This window comes from Stegodyphus dumicola, chromosome 7 (assembly GCF_044657685.1).
Source record: "Stegodyphus dumicola isolate Sdum_Otavi_A_Nest chromosome 7, ASM4465768v1".
NCBI lineage: Eukaryota > Metazoa > Arthropoda > Arachnida > Araneae > Eresidae > Stegodyphus > Stegodyphus dumicola.
In genome coordinates this window covers 59,454,073-59,478,788 of record NC_140774.1, presented here as the reverse complement: position 1 = coordinate 59,478,788, position 24,716 = coordinate 59,454,073, and the positions used below count along the sequence as shown (strand labels likewise).

Sequence of the window (24,716 nt, the reverse complement as noted above, 5' to 3'; positions counted from 1 at the left end):
AAGCATTTAAGCCTTATACATTGACGAGAGAATATAGCCTCTGAACATAAACAACGTGTTCCAAAATTGTATTTCTAGAACTTTTTTTTGTTTTTCACTCCAGTCTGATTTGGCAATTTGTTATCATTATATTCCTAAAATATTTTCTAAATTTATTAGTTCTTGAGAATAAATAACGCTAAGTGCGGTGATTTTAATGAACTAAACAATTACATTCTGCTTGACATCATCCTTTTTAACGGAGCTTTTACCTTATAAAACTATTTGAAAATCTGTAGCATCAATAACGTTTAACTTTTTAAATTACAATTTATTGTTTTTAGATAAGATAAATGTAAACGATTTCGTAAAAGGAAAACAGAATTTCCAAGTAAGAGTGATTATTACTCCTGATTTTATTTCTAGGAATCAGGCAAACAAAAATATTTATGGGAAAAAAGATGTTTTTTTTAATTACAAATCTGAAAGCTTTTAGATTTTACATTACGCCCTAAGGTGCGCTTTTTTAAAGTTTTGTGTGTCACCGTTATTTATTAAATAAATTTTCTTCGCACTTAAACCATAAATTCAACAACAATAACGCAAAATAATTTTAAAATGAGCATATCTTTAGAATTTCCGATACACAGTCTCGCGCGCTGGAGATGAAAGTGCTCCCCCCTCTCTCTCCCTATAGTGTTGCCATTGCTCGCTTTGAAATCGTTCAGTTATTAATCAAAAATTCGTTAAAGTGTTGTAAAATATGAAATCGATAATAAAATGAATTTTAAATCCCAAATTAGGGCTTCTAGATGCCCATATTCGAGGGAGGATTACGTTATTCAAAATTAGATGGCTCTAGGTACCGTTGTTTGAAGACAGAGCGAGAAACATACACACATTTATGTAAATTCTTTATTATATAATTTATTTAAATGTAACGCAGGGTGATAATATTTGGTGCCAAAAATTTGAAAAGTCAAACGAACATTTAAAGTTTTCGACGCAAAATGCCAAACGAAATTAATAGCCCTTCTGGGCTAACGCCCTTTGGGCTCAAAAAAAAAAAAAAAAAAAAAAAACAGATTTTTATATTACGTCCAGAGGGGCGTTTTTTAACGTTTTGTGTGTTACCTTTATTCTTTATTAAATATCATGTTCTTACTTAAACCATAAAAATCTGTTCAATAGCAGTATCACAAAATGTTTTAAAGAGCATATTGTTGGAATTTCCGATAGACAGTCTCGTGCGCTGGAATTTTTTTTTTTTTTTTTTTTTTTTTGTAATAGTTTTCAGTTATGTGATTATAGTTTAGATTTCTATCATAAATTATTTGAGATAGACCGAGTTCTTCTCTTAAAAAATTAACTTTTCTCAAATGCGAATTAAATGAAAAAAAAAAATCATCTGAATTGTAAAGAGCGATTAACGATTTTCAAGAAGTAAAGCTGGGATATTACAGCCACAAACACTTGTATGAATATAATAAACATGATCTTAATGCAAATTTTTGCAGAAAATTTCGCTGAATAAAATTTGTTTAAAGACATATACCATTAATTTCATGTTCAATAGACTAGCCTGTTCAAATTCATCGAATTTCTAAACCTAATTTACGTAGAAGGAAAGATTTATTTGCAGAAGTAAAAAGATAATAAAAATAATATCTATCTGTAGTTTAGAACAGTGTTTCTCTACTAGATTTACTCCAAAGACCGGTAAAATATTTCGGTACGTTCTAGCGGACCGGTAAGTTTAATAATTCGACCCATTGGCACAATTTTTGGACACATAGCTGGATATTTCGCGGACGGCAAATATTTTTTTGCGGACCGGCGGTTGAGAAACATTGGTTTAGAACACATTTTGTGTCTTGTGCTAATTAACATACGATGTCATTTTTTTTTTTTTTCCTTTTGTAGTATGAAGTATATTAGCAACTGGGTGCGTAATCTAGAGGTCCAGGTTCGAGTCCCGGCGACGGCAGTGGCGGGAGACATCTGTCACCGGGCGCAGCAACGAGGGAGCGCCAAATTGATGTTACCGAATTTTAAAATGAAATGTTTTCCATTCTTGCACACAGAAATGGGCGCAAAATCTTCAGTTGTCCCCGAGCGCTCAAAACCTTAGCTACGTCTCCGGGAGAGGGCACTGCTCATTTTTCATGTCTCCTTCAAAAATCCCAAGAACTCTACACCGTTATGCAGCGAATATACCTAAAAATTAAAAAATGCAATTTGAAATTACAGGTGCCTGTTATGCGCGGGAATATGGTATGTATTCCTGGTAAAAAGGGAGTAAAATAAATATGTACACTGGGAAAAAAAAAAAAGAGACAGTTCTAAAGCTCCCATTTCTATCTAATATATATCATAAGTCGCACTTTCGAGACATGAAAAATACAGTTTGAATTTCGTCAATAGGCCCAGTAGAATGGGAGATTTAGAATTGTCCTTGTATTTTTATTTATTTATTTATTTGCGCAGTGTACAAAGGGACCAAAATAAGCAAATTTTATCATAGAATACGCTCGCGGAAATCGCGCGCTAAGGTGGTACAGGACTCTTTTTAATCGGTAGATAGAGCATTTTGCTGGCGTAAATCCTGAACTCCATGCGCATATCAAGCCAGTTTACCTTACAATATCCTCAATGAAGGCATCTCTCCCCTTGGACAAGTGCGCTTTACCATATTTATAACCTAACCTGTAGAGACATTAGGTATTTCTTGGAAGCCGGAGAGATAAAAAATGAGCAATCGCCTTCGCCGGGAATCGAACCAGGACCTCTGGAATACCGGCCCAGCGTGCAGAACCACTACACCACGAAGGCAAGCTAGGAAGCTGGGAGAAATACCTTATACACTCCCTTTTTAAGGGCGACTGGGGTTTTTGGAGGGCCCAATCGCCAAATCCTGGGTGTGGAGAATCCTCATCCAACACCCTTTTAGTTCCGGCGCCACTGTAGAAACATTAGGCATTTTTGGAAGCAGGCAAGATGAAAAATGAGCAATGCCTTCGCCGGGAATCGAACCACAGACGTCTGGAATACCGGCCCAGCGTGCAGAACCACTACACCACGAAGGCACGCTAGGAAGGCGGGAGAAATACCTTATAAATGTAAAATTTTCATTTGAAGTTCAATATGGGGTTTTTTTTTCCATACCTCACACCATTCGATTTCTATCACTCCCAAAAATGCTGACTTCATTTTTACCTACAAATATCATAGGGTTTTACTTACATAGAAGCTTATGTTAACTCAATGTGAAAAGCTTCACTTGTAAGACAATAACAAACTTGTAAGACCTATCCCAGATCCTATTATAATGACAATAAGTTATCGCTCCAGCTTGAATTCAAATGACAGAAATTTTTTTAAGGTTTCTTAAAAAGGTCTTTTTTAAAGGTTTTTTTTTTTTTTTTTTTTTTTTTTAAGGCAATAACGTTTTTATTGAACTGTTGAAATTAACAGGAGGCACTGCTTGTGTACAGATGAAACTCTACCACCTCCGGTACTTAAAATAACATAGAACTGAGCGTTTAAATTCAAGTAAAGAAGGCTGATACTACACACAAAATAGTTTACTTAAGTAAATAACGGCGCGCTTTTTCAAAAGTCGGCTAGCAAAATATCTAAAGCCGGATTAAATTCTGGCAGAGCTGGCGATAATATGTAACTGTAAGCGAGCTCTAATTCTGAAACATTCAAAACATCAACTTAAATAATCATCAAGTTTCATTTTGATAAAGATTAATAGTAAAATTTGAAATTATAACCGGTTAATTTTACCATAAAATCCTACAATTTGACTGAATACGAAGAACCTTGAAGGTTTTCAAAACATCTTAACGAAGTGTAAATTTGCCTTTCAATTCGCTTCAACGAGAAATGGTTATTTCAAGTTATTTGGTCATGAAAATTATTTTTTCTTAAAATAGGCCCAACGGTTTCTTAATTAGCGGATTTTCTAAATATTCGTTCAGTTTAACTGCTATCGTTTTAAAAGATTACTAATATTATTTTTAATGATCCAGCTTCCACGGCTATTGAAATGCCTTGGACGCTTTGTTCGCAATTTATTTTTTTAAAAAAAATTTCTGCTGTATTTCGAAGTAAATATTTTGAATTAGTAGATTTCATGCACGCTTACTTTACACTTATTTTTCTCTTCAATTTTCCACGATTATAAAAAGCAAGTTGTATATTTTCTCTCGTCAAAAAAATATCTCAGAATTTTTTCGACGCATTTTAACAAAGAAAAACTAGAACCTTATATTTTCAAAAGTTTAAAATTCTTCCAGCTGTTTTACAAGAAAAGCCTATCAGAACTGGTTCTTTCTCATACCTATTACCGCAATGTTCCAAGACATTTTTAACTTTAATTTTCCAACGATAAAATAAATAAAATAAACAAAATACTTAAATACACAAAATAACTAATTCCTTTATTAGTTTTATTTAATTTCATCCTTTATTAGTTTTATCAATTTCATCGTAAAAGATTTAATACAGTATTACCTACAAAAAACATTTTTTTTAATAATAGTTGAATTTTTAATTACTAAATGTCCTGTACCCAGTTACCTTTCTCTTTTTTTACTTAAAAGGGCTATTGGTCTCGAAAAGAGATTTTGCGTCGTTTCTATTTATTTCGAGTCTGTTCCCGTTCGCAAACGTGACATTCTTATTTCATATTTAATCTATCTATTATTCATGAACAAACTAAACTGTTTAAGAGAAATATTATTTTCCTCCCTTTTTAATCCGACTTATTTAAAAAAATAAGCATATTTCGTTCATGATATATATAATAAAAAACATTCAGTACTTTTATAGAATTACTTTCCACACCTTGTCATTTTTTAAATATAGAGAAGATACATAACGTCCCCATGTTATCCATGGACATCTCGATCGATAATTCCTACTGTTAAAAAATATTAACTTTAAAATAGTCCATCTGGGCAATCATTAAAATCTGAACTTTTTTTTTATTTTTTTTTTTTACTTACTCTATTCAAACGCGCTTATTCCTACAGATAAACACATTTTTAGCCCAAAGGGCGTTAGCCAAGAAGGGTTGTTAGTTTCGTTTTTATATTTTGCGTTTATTCACTATAAACGGCGAATCACTTTTTATATTGTTCCCACCAAATATTAGAGCCCTGTATTATATTTAAAGAAATTAAATAGTGAAGAATCTGCATAAATGTATGCTTGTTTCTCGCATTGTGATAAAACAACGGTACGTAGTGCCATCCAATTTTGAATAACGCACGTCTCCATCCGAATATAGGCAACTGGAAGCCCAAATTGGGAATCTGGAATTTGCTTTATTATCTGTTTCATATTTTGTAAAACATTTATGAGTTTTTTGATTAAGAAACTCAACGATTTCAAAGCGAGAATTGGCAACAACAACAAAACAAAACAAAAAAAAAAAAAAAAAAAAAAAAAAAAAAAAAAAACACTCCAGCACACGAGACTGTGTTTTGGAAATTCTAAAAATATGCTGATTTTAAAATTATTTTGGATATTGCTGTTGAACTGAATTTTATGGTTTAAGTGCGAACACGATATTTAATAAATAAAGGCAACACACAAAATGTTAAAAAAACGCCCCTTAAATTACTTAAAAGTTGCATCTGCATGTGTGGAAGAGTGAATCATGAGAAAAGAAGTGAAATATTTGTTTATATTTGGTGAAAAATCGTCCACTGCAGCAACTATGCTTTAAATGAGAAGAGTGAAAACGCGAAAAATTATCACTATGATTGTATCGTTGACAGTTGTACCGCTGGGTAGGCCCAGGTTTAGATTTGTATTTAATAATGCGGACCCATAGTCCTCGAAAAAATCATAAGACTATGGGTCCGCATTATTAAATACAAATCTAAACCTGGGCCTACCCAGTGTTATAACTGTCAACGATACAATCATACACAGCGAGCGTGTCATAATACACCTCGCTGTGTTCAGGCGCGGCAGGAATCATATGGTACTATAGTGTCTGTTCTTTGTAAGATGTGCTGAAAATCACAGATCCCATCTCTGCTCTTTTAAGGGCACCCAAAATTATAATGCAAAGTGTATCCTATGCCTGGGACCGCACCTAGCATCCTCTATCTCTTGCCCACGCAGACCAGGAAATCTAAATAGTAACGATAACCACAATAAAGAAATAAAAAAATATTAAATATTCTGAAATGGAAAATATTCAAAGCAATGCTACCTCAGAAAACTCTCAAAAAAGTTATGACAGGTCACGTGATACTGCTAACCAATCTGAAAACACTAACTCATATGCAACTGAAGTTTAAAATAAAATAAATCCCATCAAAAATTCCAATTCTAATGCCAAAAAGGAACAATCCCGAGAAAAAATATAAATAACAGGCATGAACGTACAGGGGAAAACCTAGACAAATTCATAGCTTTCATGGCTTCAATATATGATCTTTATGATGACTTCTGTAATGCTAAATTTGTCACTGACAAAATGACTGTAGGATTTGAAGCACTCAGGATCTACAAAAATATCAATAATGACTAATACAAACAATTTCCAAAATTATTCAAATTTTATTAGACTAAACTACACCAAGATAATTTTCTACAATTGTGATGGTTTACTAAGGCAGCATTTACAAAATACTAAATTTTTGTTTGAAAACAACCTAGATATGATGTTACTCAATGAAACATCTCAAGCCCAATAAAAAATTCAAAGTTGCAAATTATGGAGTCTATAGAAATGATAAAATGCACAAAAGTGGAGGAGGTACAGCTATCATTGTAAAAAATTCTGTCAAACATACTGAATATCTTCTGCCAAATTTTTCTACAATAGAAGCTTGTGCCTGCCTAATCTAAAGCAATAATTATACTCCATATCTAATTGTTTCAGTGCACAAACCACCTCAAAAAATTATCAATACTGCCGAAATTGACTATATCTCCAACTTGGGATACCCTATCATCATTGCAGGTGATCTAAATTGCAAACACCCAGCATGGCACTCCAGACTTACTAACAGTAATGGAGTTAGATTGTATAATTATATGCAAAACTCTCCTATCAATATTCTAGCTACCACAGAGCCAACACACATTTCGGCTAATAATAACCACATCTCTTATGTTATAGACATACTTATTACCTGCAATATCCCTCAAATTCCAGACCTTATCAATATCACAGACCTGGACTCTGATCATAATCCCATTATGTTCATTTTGAATAATATTAAGCATTATATGCCCCCACAGCCTACTCAAGTAAACTCGACTGACTTTAAATATACTAGTTTAATATCTTATACAACAATATCTCTGCTGCAGCTAAAATGACTACTCCAGACTTAATAGAAGAAGCAACTACTAAATTTAACAATAAAATTCTGGATGCCATCAATAAAGCAACTAGAAATTCATCCAAAAAAGACTACTCCCTTCCTATCAATATTGTAGAAGAAATTAGAAACAAGAACAGATTAAGGAAGATCTGGCAGAGAACTAGAGACCAGAGAGATCATAATAATTATAAAAGATGTGACTACGCAGTCAAAAAATTATGCTTTGAATTTAAAAAAGACAGCTGGAACGACTCTGTAGAAAACTTATCTCATACAGATCATTCTATCTTTGAATTTAAAAAAGACAGCTGGAACGACTCTGTAGAAAACTTATCTCATACAGATCATTCTATTTGAAAATTAGCCAGAAAACTAAGAAATACCAACCAGAAAATTGGACCTATTGAGAACAACAACACAGTTATTTATCATCCTGTAGATATTGCCAATGAATTTGCAGATGTCTATGAAGAACAATTCAAAAATAACTTTTCGCATCCGGAAGACAACAACATTAAAGAACAAGTTCATAACTTTATTAATTCCAATAGGAGCACAGCTAATCCTCCTAACGCTCCCTCTGAAGTATTCTATCTGATTAAACATTTAAATCCTAAAAAAGCCAGCGGTTATGACAAAATTTCAAATACTGCCATACAGAATCTTCCTAAAAAAGCTATGATCTTTCTTGTCAACTTATTCAATGACAGCCTGAGGAATAATTACATCCCTAATGTCTGGAAAATTGCTACTATTATTGTCATTAAAAAACCTAGAAAGGACAAAAAATTAACCACAAGTTACACCATTTTCTCTTTTACCTACTATTTCCAAATTATTTGAAAAAATCATTCAAAAAAGATTGCAACAATATGCTCAAGATAATAGCATAATTTCTCCTTATCAGTTTGGCTTCAGGAAAAATTACTCCACCACTCACCAAGTCTCCCGCATCGTTGAAAAGATCGGTGAAGCCTTTAATAAAAAGGAAACAGTAGCTGCTCTTTTCCTCGATGTGGAAAAAGCATTTGACAAAGTTTGGCATACTGGCCTTATATTCAAACTTATTACCTACAATTTCCCTCCTGCTCTAATCATCATTATCTTCAATTATCTGCAAAACAGATACTTCCAAGTTAGAATCAACTCTGACTACTCAAACAAAAGAAAAATTAATGCTGGCGTCCCTCAGGGAGCAAATTTGGCTCCTTATCTCTACATTATTTATATAAATGATTTCCCAAATTATCCAGGTACTGAGTTAGCTCAGTATGCTGATAGTACTGCTATCTTTTCTACATCCATCAACCTTACCTATGCTCAACACAATTGCAAAATGCTGTTAATAATATCCAAGATTGACTCCAAAAATGGAAGATTAAAATTAATTCACAGGAAAGTACTAATATCATCTTCAAACGCACTAATAGAAGACCTGTATGCGATCATCTGTACATTAATAATCAACCGGTCAATACAGATAACTCAGTCAAATATCTTGCCATTAACCTAGATTCCAAACTTAATTTTAAAATTCATCCACAAGCTACCAAAGCCAAAACTATGCAAGCTTTTTATGAGTGTATATTCAATAATCAATAGACACTCGAAACTGAGCATAAATACAAAAAAAATTATCTATTTACAACTCATAAGTCCTGTAATGCTTTACGGTTCGCCAGTGGGCAGCAGCAGCACGCACGAACAGAAAGCCTCTGCAAACATTGCAAAATAAAATCATAAGAACCATGCTGGGTGCTCCGTGGTTCGTAAGAAATGAAGTCCTACATAGACATATGAAAATTAACACAACTAACGAAGAAATACTAAAGACCGTCTATAAATTCTACAATAAAATCGAAAATCATCCCTCAAATCTCGTCAAAAACATGGGCAATTACGATTACATTATAGAACAGCCGTACAAAAGACCAAGGACAATTCATCACAATGTTCGTTGGTAACATATGTATATACTCATCATCGTATTTTATTATTTTATTATTCAGTATTTACTCAAGATTTTTGCTATACTTCAATTCTTTTGAACCTTGAATGAACTTTTATTGAAGAAATTACCTTATTTATCTGCAACTGTATTGGCCGATTAGCAGCTACACCTCTATACTCAAGTTATATTTTTCTTTAATCATCATGCATCAGCATCATCATACTGATATTTTTCTAAGTTTACTGATAATGTTAGAATACAATTCTATTCATCAGATTTGTAAATAGTCTATTATTTATTTTAATATAAAGCAAAATATGTCATCTTGAGCATCTCTCGACTCTGCCAATCAACATCACGGAAATAGCACACGTGACCAGCACCTCTGACTTACGTTAGTAAATTGAAATTACATCCCTGGCATAGATGTCACTCTTGTAATCAACATCTCGAATTAACACTGTGATTCAGGAATCTATTTTACTACTTACATGCATCCTTATGAGACAAGCACCAATACATTTCTAAGGCCTTTAATGGATAATATAACAGGTCAAGTAATGTACTTTTATTAGTACAAAACTTGAAGTATAACGTTATGACCTGACCTGACCTGAAACGTCAGATCCCACTCCAACATTCAGAATAATCAATTCGGCTTTCGTCAAGGACATTCAACAACTAATTCTCAATTTTAGCAGAAAAAAATTGCAGAAGCTTTTAATAATAAATCTTGTTTCGTTGCCTGCTTCCTGGACATCGCATTTGACAAAATTTGGCCTAATTTGACAAAATTTGGCCTCTACAAAATCATCTAAATTAAAAGCGACATTAATAAAGCATGTAGAATCATTAGGATTTTTTGGAAGCCAGAGAGATGAAAAATTAACAACCGCCTTCGCCGGGAATCGAACCACGGACCTCTGGAATACCGGCCCAACGTGCAGAACCACTACACCCGAAGAATGCTAGGAAAGTGGGAGAAATACATTATATACTCCCCTTTTTGAAAGGGTGACTAGGGTTTTAGGGGACCTAGTCGCCAAATCCTGGGTGTGGAGAATCTTCATCCACAACCCTTTTAATTTGGGTGTCAATTGTAGAGTCATTAGGTTAATTAGAAGCAGAAAAGATGAAAAATATGCAACCGCCTTCACTTGGAATCGAACCACGGACCTCTGGAATACCGGCCCAGCGTACTACCATTACACCACGAAGGCACGCTAGGGAAGTGGGAGAAATACCTTATAAGCATTTCTGAATAAATTAATGTCCCAATATTCCGCTTTTCGTTCCCATCATTGTAATAAATTGTATTTTTATTTTTCCAAAGAGGCGATTTGCCCAGAAGGACTATTAATTTCGTTTCAGCATTCTACGTTGGCTCACTATAAATGTCGGTTCACTTTTTAAATTGTTGCCGCCGAATATTAGAGCCCCGTTGTGTTATATTTAATGAAGAGTCTGCATGAATGTTATGTACAGTGGATGGACAAAAATATGGAAACACCTTGTGAAATGCACGTTTGAAAAGATAGATTGATTTTAATAAAATATGTAGGTGGCGCTGGCATTTTTTACTACTGACGCCACCTATACAACTTCGTAAATGTGGTAAACAGTTCAGTTGTTGTCGGAGTACAGTTATGTGAGGTTGTCATTGCATTATGTCAGAGTTAAGAGACTTCGAACGTGGGCAAAGTGTTGGAGCACGTATGGTAGGTGCTTCCGTAAGCAAGGTAGCCGAGGTGTTTAGTGTTTCAAGAGGTACTGTATCAAAGATTTATTCCGCATATTTGAAAAGCGGAAAAACATCATCTGCTAAATCACAGCGCGGACGAAAGTGTGTCCTGAGTGATCGTGACAGACGATCATTAAGGGCAATTGTGACGAAAAATAAGAAGACCACAGCTGCAAAAGTTACTGCCTGAATGAATGTTGTGTTATTAAACCCTGTGAGTACCAAAACAATTAGAAGGGAGCTTCATAAACAGGGAATTGCTGACCGTGCTGCAATTGAGAAGCCACTCATCAGTGATGCTAATGCCCGTAACAGGAAAAGGTGGTGTTTAAGTCATAAAGCCTGGACTACAGAGCAGTGGAAGCGAGTAATATGGTCTGACGAGTCTTCTTTCACATTGTTTCCCACTTCTGGCCGAGTTTACGTCTGAAGAACGCCATCTCAAGCCTATAATACAGACTGCTTGTTGCCAAGAGTGAAACATGGCAGGGGTTCTGTTATGGTTTGGGCAGCCATATCGTGGTTCTCTGCTAGCCCCATGATAACTGTGTCAGAGCACATGACTGCCAAGACTTATGTGAACATTTTGGCCGATCAAGTTCATCCCATGGTACAAACTTTGTTCCCCGATGGTGATGGTGTCTTCCAAGATGACAAAGCCCCTGTTCACACAGCTCACATTGTCCAGGACTGGTTTTCTGAGCACGAGGATGAGTTGTCCCATCTCCCCTGGCCACCACAGTCACCAGACCTGAATATTATCGAACCTTTGTGGTCTACATTGGAACGGAAAGTGCGTTCTCGTTATCCACCGCCAACATCGTTATCTGAACTTGCCACCGTTTTGCAGGAAGAATGGTATAATATTCCCTTGACAAACATACAGGAACTGTATTTATCCATTCCGAGAAGACTGCAAGCTGTTTTGGATGCCAACGGGTTTCCTACCTCATATTAAGCAAAGAAACATGTTTTTTTAAAGGTGTTTCCATATTTTTGTCCAACCCCTGTATGTTTCTCGCATTGTGATAAAACAACAATACCTAGAGTCATCAAACTTTGAATACTGAACATTTCCACCCAAATATGGGCATTTGGAAGCCGAAATTTAGAATTTGTTTAATTCTCGATTTTATATTTTGTAAAACTTTAACAAATTTTTTATTAACAAACTCCACGATTTCAAAGCGAACAACGGCAAGACTGTAAGGAAAAATCATTTTTATCTCCAGAGCGCGAGACTGTGTATTGGAAATTCTAAAGCTATGCCCCGTTTAACATTATTTTGCAATATTGCTGACGAACTGAATTTTATGGTTTAAATGCGAAGAACATGATATTTAATAAGTAAAGGTAACATACAAAATGTTAAAAAAGCGCCCCTTTGGGCGTAATGTAAAATCTGAATGCTTTCAAAATTTTTTTTATTTATATTTATTTGATTTTTTCCCTCACAATTATTATTTGAAAATAATGCTACTACTTAGTAATTTTCTTTCAAATAATAAACAAAAGCAAAAGATCAGATTTTCACTTTGAAGGTAGGCAGTTAAAAATACGACACAAATTTTGCAATCGACTTTTTTTACAACTTGCTAGAAAGAAACCTTCCTTATGGGTGATACTCGTAGGATAAAATAACACTCACTGTAAAAGTTAAATGATACTACCAGATAAAATGAATTTTAAACCATCAATTTACACTGTATTAAGACACACACTTCTTTAATAGCATATATAAGTAAAAGATATTTTTTTGCCCTTATAACACAGAAAAGAGACTTTTCTTCGCGATTTTTTAACCTTTTTCCAATTTGATTCTTTATAGTGAAAGCATATAAACCGTATCCCAAATGATCTAGTTTTCGAAATATTTCTGTTAATTCCCAACAAAAAGTGAATGGTTAATTAAGTGTAATCGCCTTGAATGAGAAGAAATTAATACATTCCAATCAAACATTTTTTTAATGCAGTATTTTATCTGGTCTTTAAAAAATTCTGTATTAAAATGCTGCACAATTAGCTTTCTCTCACACAGAATTTCCCTTTGTTCGCTCTAAGCTTGATCTTTCGACCTGCGAGGAGAGGCCCACTAGCGGCCGAGCGGTAAAAGTTGCTGAACACTGGCAGTTCGGGCGAGGTTCGAATCCTCTAGCTGCATGCACGTTCTCGTGGTTTTCCGCACGTGTAATGTGTATACGAGCCAGTTTCCCTTAGAAAGACCTCCACAAAGGCATCCCTTTCCTTAGGCAGATAGCTCTAGTGTGCTTTACCGTAATCTCAATACATCAATCAAAATCAACACCCTGCGGGAAGAAAGACTTCTGTCTGTCTTAGGTTGAAGCATAAACAGAAAACTTGCTGCTTAATATGTTGTGCGACTTTTAAAAAGTTCATACATGGACGATTAAATAATTATAATTTCTGTCTAATCACTTATTTAAGTAAATTACTAATCGAACGTAATCAACTTTTAGCTAACAGTTTATAATTTAATATTTCAAAGACCTTAGCAGGGACAAAGAGCTCTTTACGTTCAAACATAAAGAAAAGGTTTGCTTGTTACGACATGAACCTTTAAAAAGTCTAAACGTAATTTAGTTATTAATTCTACAAACTGGAAAGGAACTAGATCGAAAGAAAACGCAGCCGATTTTTGTTTTATTCAGGGAGAATTGTTTATTTTTATTGCTTACAAATCTTGAGATATATCATATAAAGTCAAATAATTTCTTACATGGCTTTACCGCTTCTATCATGTTTAGCAACATTCAGTCATATAATCTTGAAAAGTCTTCAATTCTGCCAGTTCCTTAATACAATTCATTTCAAATTGTATTTAGCTCACCAGAGGCAAAGCGGAAAAATAGGTGAAAACAGGTAGTTCGAACAGGGTTCATATCCTAGCTGCATCGCAGTTTCGTCGTTTTCTTCACATTTTTGGCTTGGTTTATTTGATTACGGCATAGCACATTACCTCAGTAAGGGCAGTGATACTTTCCTGGAGAAATGTCTAAGGAAAACTGACTCATACCCACGTTATGTATGGGGGAAAAGACGATAACGCCGATGCAGCCAGCCCGTTCGCCCAAAATTGAGTCCAGGTCAAACTACCAGCATTCAGCGACTTTACTGCTGTACTGCTATGACCCGTTTTTCTCAACTATAAAGTGGCCGGGAGCCAGGAAAGGGGTATTGTCGTGACTTGCGATGTGGCGAATTTTGGTACTTAGTTATTACTTTTGTAACAGACAGCGCCACCACTTTTTCAAGTCATTTCATCACACAGTTGCCATTCGCCAATGTAACAGCCAATTAAAAAATATTCAGAACTACCTTTCAAATTTGCATAATAAGATTTATTCTTATTAAATATTAATATATATATATATATATATATAATAAGATTTATTCTTATTAAATATTAATATATATATATATATATATATATATATTTTTTTTTTTGTCTGTTTTGCAAAATATTTATTTCTTGTGCTGTGTTTTATATTACGGATAAGAAAATTTTCAGTGTACGAAAATACAAGTGTGAATTTTTTTTATTAAATTAGCTGGTTTAAGTATTTCACTGAATTATTTGGTATTAATATAACTGAAAGTGAGCTCCTAAATGTGATGGATATAGATAATATCAAGAACTTTACGCATATAGTGAATGAAACACACCCAATTTTGTACTGCTATATTTACTTGTCAAAATCTATTTCAAACGATTTGTTGTAAGCACAGCATTAAAAAGTCTGATATGTAGACCATGACTTCCCTTGCGCGGAATATTAAATTATACGCACATTTTTTTTCTGCATTTCATTGAAACTTATTTCCTCTCTCATTAGAGATAGTTTTCTCTTTCAATTAATTCAATTCTCACTTTGCGACAAGACAAAAATACATAAAACCTCAAAATAGCTTTATTAAAAATTGCAAAATATAGAGACTTGAAACACCAAATACAATTAAAACAATTAAAAAAAACAATTTTTACAATTAAAATTATTGTTTCTACGCAAAAACAAGTAGTTATGCCAGCGACAAGAAGGCAGATTTTTCGGTGCACAAAACTTTTACTTTGGGTCCCACTTGGCAAAAAGACACTAAAAGTGCAGAAGCTGAATTCACTATTTCGCTAAGTTTCAAATGCAAACAAATATGGCAGCTATAATAAAAAAAAATTAGGCTTAGCCGCACTTAAAAAACTTTTAAATAGCTAATAATTCTACAACTATTGCATGCAGATTAACTAAAGGCATAAGAACTTTAACTGGGAGATAAGAACAACATAATTCAATCATTTTTAAAGCAAAACATGCACAATTTACCAATATATAAAAATTATTTTTAAAAAAAACTGAGCTCACGCAGCTGAGTTACAAAGTGGGTATATTTGCTTATTTATACACTTTTGGTGCAGCCGAATCCAACCAAAAAGGTAGGTGCACAACTACATGTTATATCATATACAAAATTTCAACGTTTTGAGTCTACTCGTTTTTGATTTATGCGAGCTACATACTTACATACGTACATCTAGACATCACAAAAAAATCTGTCCTGAATCCATTTTAAATCCTTTTTGCAAACCGTTTTGGGAAAAAGAGTCCTTTATTCTGTTCTTACCTACAGATGTCATGCAAAAACATCGTTCATTGTATCTGATAGCAGTTAATATATGGGTATTTTCATTGAAATATGATACCCGAAAATTTTCATGGCTGCGACACTTCTTACAAAAGTACAACTTACTTCGTTTGATTTACTTACAACTTACTTCGTTCACTGTCTGTCTCATTATTTACAACTTACTTCGTACAAGGAAGTAAAAAAGTGAGTTCTCAAATATCAGTAAATAATTAATTTTATTCCTTTTGTTCTTTCATATTATAATAGTTTATCATTTATCAGTACAAAAACTGAGGTAATTAAAAAATTAACTTTTTAGATATTTTTAGTATTTTTTCATTAACGTTATAAGGTATTTTCTCCCTCCTTTCTGCATGCCTTCGTGGTGTAACCGTAGCACACTCGGCGCGTATTCGAGAGGTGCAGGTTCAAGTTCCGGCGACTCCTTTGCACATTTTTCACAGCTCCTTTAAAATAACCTAATGACTCTACAGTGGCGCTCGAACTAAAATGTTGTGAACGATGATTCTTCACAACCAGGATTTAACGATCGGGTTTCCTAATTTCCATTTGCCCTTTAAAAGGGATAATGTATTTTCTCTCTCCTTCCAGTATGCCTTTGTGGTGTGACGGTTAGCACACTAGGCGCGTATTCGAGAGGTTCAGGTTCGAGTCCTGGCAAAAGGCATTGCTCATTTTCAAAAATACCTCTCGGCGTATTATAAAAAAATAACCTAATAGATTCTAAAACGTAATTAATGAAAATCATTTCAACCCAAAATAGGATTTGCGTTAGTGAATTTTAGTTAAGAATAGTGGCTCCCCACTATTCTGAATATTATTGGAATAATTTAAAGATTAAATCCGATAGTATCTTAAGATGGTTTTGCAATCAGAAAACAAACTCATATTGATTCATCCTTATTTTCTTTACAAATGCCGAATATCTGTTTGCAAGTCTAATCTGTTTTCAAATCAAATGCCGAATATCTGTTTTCTATTTGAACTTGATCAAATAGTGTGTTAGTGTTTAATTCAAAAGATAATATTATGCATTGATTAACATTTCCTCTAACTTCTTTTTAACTAAGGTTGCCTATGAGCAACCCCTTTAATTCTGACTCGCAGCTTTTATTTTTAGGTCAGGATATGAATGTAATGTTAAGGCCAGGATATGAACGTCGGAAGGTTAAGGATATGAACCTTTAAACAATAGGATTTCTTTTGAAGCACAGCGGCATGACAATGATCAATAATCTTAGCATCACTAAGAATAATTTTCTGGGTTCTCATACTGAAATTTTCCCAGAGTATTAAAAGTTGTAAATGAAAACGTAAGCATATTATAAAGGAAAATGTAGCCGAAAAATGCTGTGACTGCTATTTAACTCTAAAGAGGGGTTATCAAAGAGAAAATGAGAATTAATATTGATTAAAATTGCATTTTAGGTAATTATTACTGATTATAATAGACTGCAATGTTTGAATATGAATTCTTTGAATATTTTTTTAAAAAATTATGATTGCGAAAATAGAAAAATAGTTTCTTGGATTGATTCCTTTCTCACAGAAGCCAGATGAATTCTGTTTTACTTAATGAAAACTAAAATTTATTTGCATATTAATCTGTCCTCTATGAGCACTTTATTTCAGTGATCTCTATTAATCTGCCATTTGTTTTTCTTAATTTAAATGCTTCAAGAATAATTAGAAAAGGACCTAATTCTCTTCTTGCCTTTAAATTCTTCATTTGTAAAACTGCATTTTCAGCTATAATCATGTGAAATAATTCTCTAAATATAATTCAGTGCAGAAAAAATAAGATATATAAACAGCTTGCAAATGGGATCACCACTTAGATTCTGTTTTAGAAATATGATGAAGCTTACGAAAAATCTAGGAAGCGAAGTAATTCCGTACAATATTTTATAATTTTTTATCAATGATCAACCTGTAAATATAATTTATCGACATGCAAATATAATTTAATAATTTAATGTGTACGTATATGTTACCGTGAAACACCGAAATTGGAGAATATCGACTTTCACCGGAGAATGACAACATTTACCACATACATCGGTGAAAGATCGAATATTGCATTACATTCTTGTACATTCGGACCCTCACCGGTGTTATGTCGACAATCACAGATATGCTCTGGTGTAGGTCGAAAAGAGAGTTCATAAGAAGGCATAATAGTTTAAGTTGTTGCAATAAATAAGATTTGAGTCACATAATTTAGTAAGCTTTTTATTACTATTATTTTATTTTCTCATTTAGAACGCACTGTATAATTAAGTAAGTTTTTAACTTCTATTATTTTCCTTTCTCATTTTCAATGTACTGTGTGTTTTAAGTTCTTATTTTAAGTCTCAAGTGCTTTTTTTCGTGACTGAATTACGGAGAAGAAATATATTCTTATATGTTCAACATTCACCGGTGAAAGTCGACATTCTCCAGATTTCGGTATTTCACCATAACATATGTTCTACATGTAAATATTATAATATATATATGCATGTATATGTGAGGAGAAGGTTCATTAGCGTCTGAGTGGTAAAGCCGCTAAACAGTGATAGTTCGGTCCGGAGTTCGCATTCCAGTGAACGGAATGGCTGTATGGGCGTTTACGCTCCCCGGGGAAAGCGATTAGAAATACGATTTGTATGCGATTGAAATGCGATATTAATGTGCAAAATTGATATAATTTTGAATATTTGTTTCACCTGTTCATTCGTGCTTTCCCAGTGCTCGGGTACCTTGGCAAGGTCGGGGGGCTCCCTCTCCAAGGAGGGTCGAAAGCCTGAGCAAAAGTGCCTACTACTTACTGACTTGGTGTGAACCCCAGGGTACCAGGTCGGTCTACAGACCCAGTGCATCTTATTTAGTTAAGCGTTGAATAACTCTACCTACATCAAAATGAGTTCTAAAGACATTCTCAAAGAAGGACAAGCATATATTGCCACCTTAGAGACAATATTGACAAATAAAGCTTCTGGCATAAACAAGGCAGTAGCCGCTGATATTCGACATCAATTTCAATTGATGTTCAACCTTCTAACTGAACAGTGTGTCGAGATGGCACACATGGAAGGACAAATTCATCAAACGCCAAACATTAAAGACTCTTATGCGGAAGTACTTAAACGTCCAGCTCGTGACCGATCCAAAACATGGAGAAAACCAGATAAACAACATGTCACTATTTTATACCCCACAAATGAAGGGGATAAACCAGACAACATCAGAAAGAAGCTCTTAAAAACTATTGATCCCACAAAGCTCCACATTGGAGTGAAAAGACTTAAAAATGAGGCAAAAGGTGGTCTCTTAATAGAGACCAATAAAGCGGAAGACATAGAGATGCTAGAAAATGAAATAAATACTGTACCAGAACTTAAATAGGACCTACAAATTGTTCGTCCTACACGTAGGCTTCCTAAAATTATAATATATGATATTCCAAGGGACTTGACTAAGGAAGAACTTAAGGAAGCCATTTTAGCCCAAAACGAAGGCATCGATGGTGATGGCCTACAGGTTAAATTTCCTATCAAGCATAAGAACGGAAATCATTGGGTTTGTGAAACCTCACCGGAGGTTTTCAAACACTTACTAAGTTACGCAAACTGTGCGTTAATTGGGAACGTTTCAATTTAAGAGAATACATCAGACCAACGCAGTGTTTTAAATGCTGCCAATACCGACATATTTCTAAACAATGCCAAACAGAAGAGGCATGTGGACATTGTGGAGAAGTGGGACATTCCCACAAAAATTGTGACAATAACTACCAAAGATGTATTCATTGTGCAGAAAGAAATGCGAATAGTGATAAGCACCTTGACGAGCAGCACTCAAGTTTCTCAAAAGACTGTCCTAGCACACAGCTAGAAATTGAAGATCTTCGAAGAAAAATCAATTATGGCTAGAGAACTTATTCAAAATATAAAAGCATTGCAAATTAATTTAGCGAGATCACATGTCGCAACAGCACAACTAAAGACTTGTATCTTTGAATACGACTTGATTTTTATTCAAGAACCATACTGTATCAATGACAAGCCATCTGGCTTTCCGACTCAAACATTTTTTCTCCAAATGACCACCCCAAAACAGCCACAGTGGTGGTTAACCCACGACTTACGGTTCTGAATACTTACGCTTCTTCTACTTTAAATGTTATTACATTAAAGATTGAACATAGGACAATAACCATTTTTAACTGTTATACTCAACCTATAACGGACTTAACAGATTTAACTACTCTGTTAAACTTAGCTGAACGTTACTTTGACGATCAACATGATCTTCTTCTCCTTGGCGACTTAAACGCGAAAAGTGTGCTCTGGGGCTCCCCCTTCAAGGATCCCAGAAAACGCACACTTAGAGAATTCTTAACAATGCATAGACTGGCTGTTGAAAACGATCCGGATGGTCCCCCTACCTACAACTGCACAAGGGGAAAGAGCTGGATTGATATTACAGCTTCCAGATCAATCTCTTCCACGTTTTTCATTCATAATTGGAAAGTTATGGACTGTATCACTTTAAGTGATCATTGTTATATCTCTTTTGAAATTACGTATCAACATTCTAGCTCAACTCAAAGAGTCAAATATAAACTTACACAAATGGATTGGCTCTTACTGAAGGCAAAAATTGGTCACTTTTTTGGTTCAATGGAATCTTACTTGCCTAAAGATACAGTTGATCTTAATCAACTTATAATTAAGTGGACTCAGAAAATACAGGAATACTGTGACTTGGCAACCCACGCCAAGGGAAAATATGTTAAAACTCAACACAAAGGTGTCCCTTGGTGGACCCCGGAACTCTCAATATTACGAAAAAGAATCCTCGCTTTGAGAAAGCGTTATCACAAATGTATTCATGATGACGAACTAAGGGCACACTATAAGCAAGTCTATGAAAAAGACCTTGCTCTCTATAAAAGAAAGCTTATGCAAGCCAAAAGAACAACCTGGAAAAGATATCTGGAGCGTCTAAGTCCTAGTTCACCCTTCGGGGTACACTATGACATTGCTAAGGGGACTATGCAATCCCCTCTACAATTAAAAGCGTTACTCAAACCAGATAAAACCAAGACTTCCACAATAGAAGAAACTATACGTTTCCTAATGGATTACCACTTTCCTAAAGATATAATCAGCGAAGACACTGAGTTTCATACGACAATTCGTAACAACTTAAGGAATCCATATAATTCAATAAACGATGTTCCGTTTACGATTCCAGAAGTGGAAAATGCTATCAAATCCCTTAATCCAGGCAAAGCACCTGGAATGGACAATATACCTAAAGAAATTATAGCTGAAGTTTTCTATGCTAACCCACAATTACAAGTAGCGTTACTTAATGAACTCTTCCGTCGAGGAATATTTCCTAACTGCTGGAAGACAGCGAAATTAGTATTATTCTCAAAAGAAGGAAAAAATGGTGAGCTTCCTGATGCTTACCGCCCTATTTGCTTGCTTAACGCATGGAGTAAAGTCTATGATAAATTAATCACTAACAGATTGACTTATTTCTTAGTATCGAATTCCAAATTAAGTGAACAACAATATGGCTTCACGGCGGGAAAATGCTCAGCAGATGCCATCAAGGACATAGTCTCACAAATAGAAGCAAACCGACGTAATAATAATTACACCAATGTTATCTCTTTGGATATCAAGAGTGCATTCAACAATATTTGGTGGCCGTTCCTACTACAGGAACTCCGCAATCTGGGATGTCCTCTAAATATTTATAAAGTTATTGAAAGTTTATTGGATAATAGACATATAATCTATGAAATAAAAAATGTTCAATACTCCATAAAACAAGAAAAAGGATGTGTACAAGGATCCAACTCTGGACCACTATTCTGGAATATAGTAATGAATATAGCTTTAAAACTCGAATTTGAAGATGGAATCCACATCCAAGCTTATGCGGACAACGTTTCACTCCTAGTAACAGGATCTATGCATATGCAAATTCAAACCAAGGCAAAGTTGGCGCTTCAAAAACTATCAGAATGGGCACTCAAGTGCAAACTTCAATTCTCTCCCGAAAAGTCAAAGTCTATGTTTATAGCAATCAAAAAGCGTGGTGCAGCCTATTCAGCACCGACAATAAAGATGAACGATCATACCATTAAGCAACAAAAATCCATTCAATATCTTGGAATAGTCATAGATGAATGCCTTACCTGGCTACCTCATCTAGATTATATTAAATCTAAAGTTTGTAAAATAATGAACAATCTTCTTAGATTACTTGGGATGCCCAAACCAGTTCTGAAAGAACTTTATAAACGTGCAATAGAGCGTACCATAGTATACGCATGTCCTGCCTGGTGGTACCCACCTACGGTAAAAATGCGAAACAAAACAAACTCTATACAACGCATAGCACTTCTTGCAATGACCAAAAGCTATAAGACTGCCCCTACTGCAGTTCTTCAAGTGATTGCTGGAATTATGCCGCTTGATCTTAAATTGGACATGGAAAGCATCATCCAACGTACCAAATGAGGATGGACTGACTTTAAATATGAGGACTTAGAACTTTCACGGGATCAGATTGAATTCCCAGTACCTAAATGGCATTCTCATCCAGCTCATATTCAAGTCTTCGGATGGGACAACAAGCCTCCAATCAATAAAGGTTTAGAAATTTATACGGACGGTTCAAAAAGTGAAGACGGCACTGGAGCTGGCTTCTGTTCCTTCATGAATGGAGTTTGTCACGATCAATTTATGTTTAAACTGGATAAGACTAGTACAGTATATCAAGCTGAAACTTTAGCATTAAAGTCGGCATTACTATGGTTAAAATCACACCCCAGTCCTGCGCATATATATTCGGATAGCCAGGCTGTTTTAAAGTCTATCCATAAATACAATATCTATAATCAGAACATTATCGCCATAAAGAAATTACTGGCTTTTACAAAAGCAAAGCTTCATTGGATAAGAGGACACCAAGGCACTGCCGGCAATGAAAAAGCCGACGAGCTAGCCAAACAAGGGATTTACTCGAACACGTACCTAGACTGCAAGATCCCTATGAGTAATAGCATCAGGACGACAAAGATGAAAGCTCTCGATCTATGGCAAAGACAATGGAACGATGAAGAAACAGGACGACATACGTTCACACTTCTACCGAATGTTTCGGAGAAACGGCATTTCAGTGATTTTTTTAAAATCAAGTTATCACTAATCACGGAGCCTTTCCGATTTATATTAACAGATTCAAACTAAAGGAATCTACATGCAAGTGTCAATGTGGTAGTGAATCCGCAGATGCACTTCATATGATTATAGACTGTTCCAGTGTATCAACAAAACGTAGAGAAATTTTCAAACAAAATATAACTTTAGAAACTCTAAAACAACTAATTAAGAACGACAAGGGACGATCTTTGTTATCAAGTTTTATGGAATACATATACCATAATGAATCAGATCTGTACTTATAAATTGATTGTATTATATAATATTATTGTACTTATATTGGAATACTCATATCACAATGAATTAGATCTGTACTTGTAAATTCAATCGTATCATGTAATATCTTTGTACTTTTATTTGCCATGTTATTAATCATTTAATTATTGTAATACTTAATATTGATTCTTTACTTTGTTCTTCCTATCATTCTATGTTGCATTGTATAACTCAATTTATGTTCAAAAAATAATTTGTTTTGTAAATATAAAAACATGCTATGTAATGTATTTTTTCAATAAAGACGTTGGCGAGGCCAACACATCTCCTAGTCAGAAGACCTCAAAATTCTAACTAGGTCTTTCAAAAATTCTAATTGGCATTATTTGATCTTTGAGCTCTTGCTCCAAAATTGAAAATTTCCTTAGCCTATTGGCTCTGGTGATACTTCTGCTTAAGAAGTGCGGACCAGACAATCCATTTTCATGTTGTATGGGCGTTTACGTGGTTTTCCCCATGTATAACGCATATACGATCCAGTTTTGCTTAGAAAGTCCTCTACAGAGGCATCCTTACCCTTAGGCAGATAGCCGTCGAGTGCTTTGCTATATTTAAATAAACCACAACAAACCATATAAGTAATTTAAAAATTGCTTTATTTTATATATGCTTATAAAATGTATATATATATGTGTGTGTATGTGTAATTAAAAATTTTCTAATTGCTTCAGAACCTAACATTTATATTGATATTATATACATATACATACATTAATGAACATTGTATATTTAAGATTTTTTTCTTTGATATTTTATACCTGGTAGAGACATTAGGTATTTTTTTCCGGAATCAGGCAAAATGAAAATTAACAGAGCCTTCGCCGGGAATCGAACCACGGACCTCTGACAATACCGGCTCAGCGTGCAGAACCACTACACCATGAAGGGATGCTAGGAAGGCACGAGAAATACCTTACATACTCCCCTTTTGAAAGGGCGACTGAGGTTTTTAGGGGACCCAATCGCCAAATCCTGGGCGCAGAGAATCCTCATGAAACACCCTTTTAGTTCGGGCGCCACTTTAGAGACATTAGGTATTTTTTTCTGGAAGCAGGCAAGATGAAAAATTAACAACGCCTTTGCTGGGAATCGAACCACGGACCTCTGACAATACCGGCTCAGCATGCAGAACCACTATACCACGAAGGGATGCTAGGAAGGCGGGAGAAATACCTTATAACCTTGTTCTTTATTTTGTTGCATTTATTTATGCCTATATACATACATATAAAAAAAACATAATAATAGGCTAAAAATTAAAAGCAAAATTTTTAAACCCGTCCTGCACTATAGATATGTGTGTATTGGACGGCAGAATTTAGGGAAGTTGAAATTTTTGGAATTTGGGAAAGCAACGAGTGTCAAAATTAAGGGATGAGAAGTATTTATGATTTAGGGAAAGCACTGGGATCCAAAGTTTAGGCATGGTTAAAATTTAGAACTTACAAAAGCGCTTTGCAGCAGAATTTAGGACCTGTAGAGGCGATACCAGGCGGTTTCAAGCGCCAGCCCTAGATAAAGCC

The 24,716-nt window shown here is 34.7% G+C and overlaps 2 protein-coding genes across 12 annotated transcripts in view; one reads left to right on the top strand and one right to left on the bottom strand.

The window, feature by feature from the left end:
• The window catches only part of LOC146996199 (uncharacterized), a 231,616-nt gene that overhangs the window by 67,599 nt on the left and 139,301 nt on the right, over nt 1-24,716 (top strand). The window lies entirely within an intron of this gene.
• LOC146996201 (uncharacterized) overlaps nt 1-24,716 on the bottom strand; it is a 186,932-nt gene that overhangs the window by 144,636 nt on the left and 17,580 nt on the right. For 2 of the 7 annotated variants that reach the window (XR_015042050.1, XR_015042052.1), the window contains exon 3: nt 14,941-15,203. The exons of the other annotated variants lie outside the window; for them this stretch is intronic. The gene's annotated coding sequence lies outside the window, so the exon portion shown is untranslated. Of the gene's footprint in view, nt 1-14,940; nt 15,204-24,716 lie in introns of those variants that run through there. 7 annotated transcript variants of the gene reach the window in all.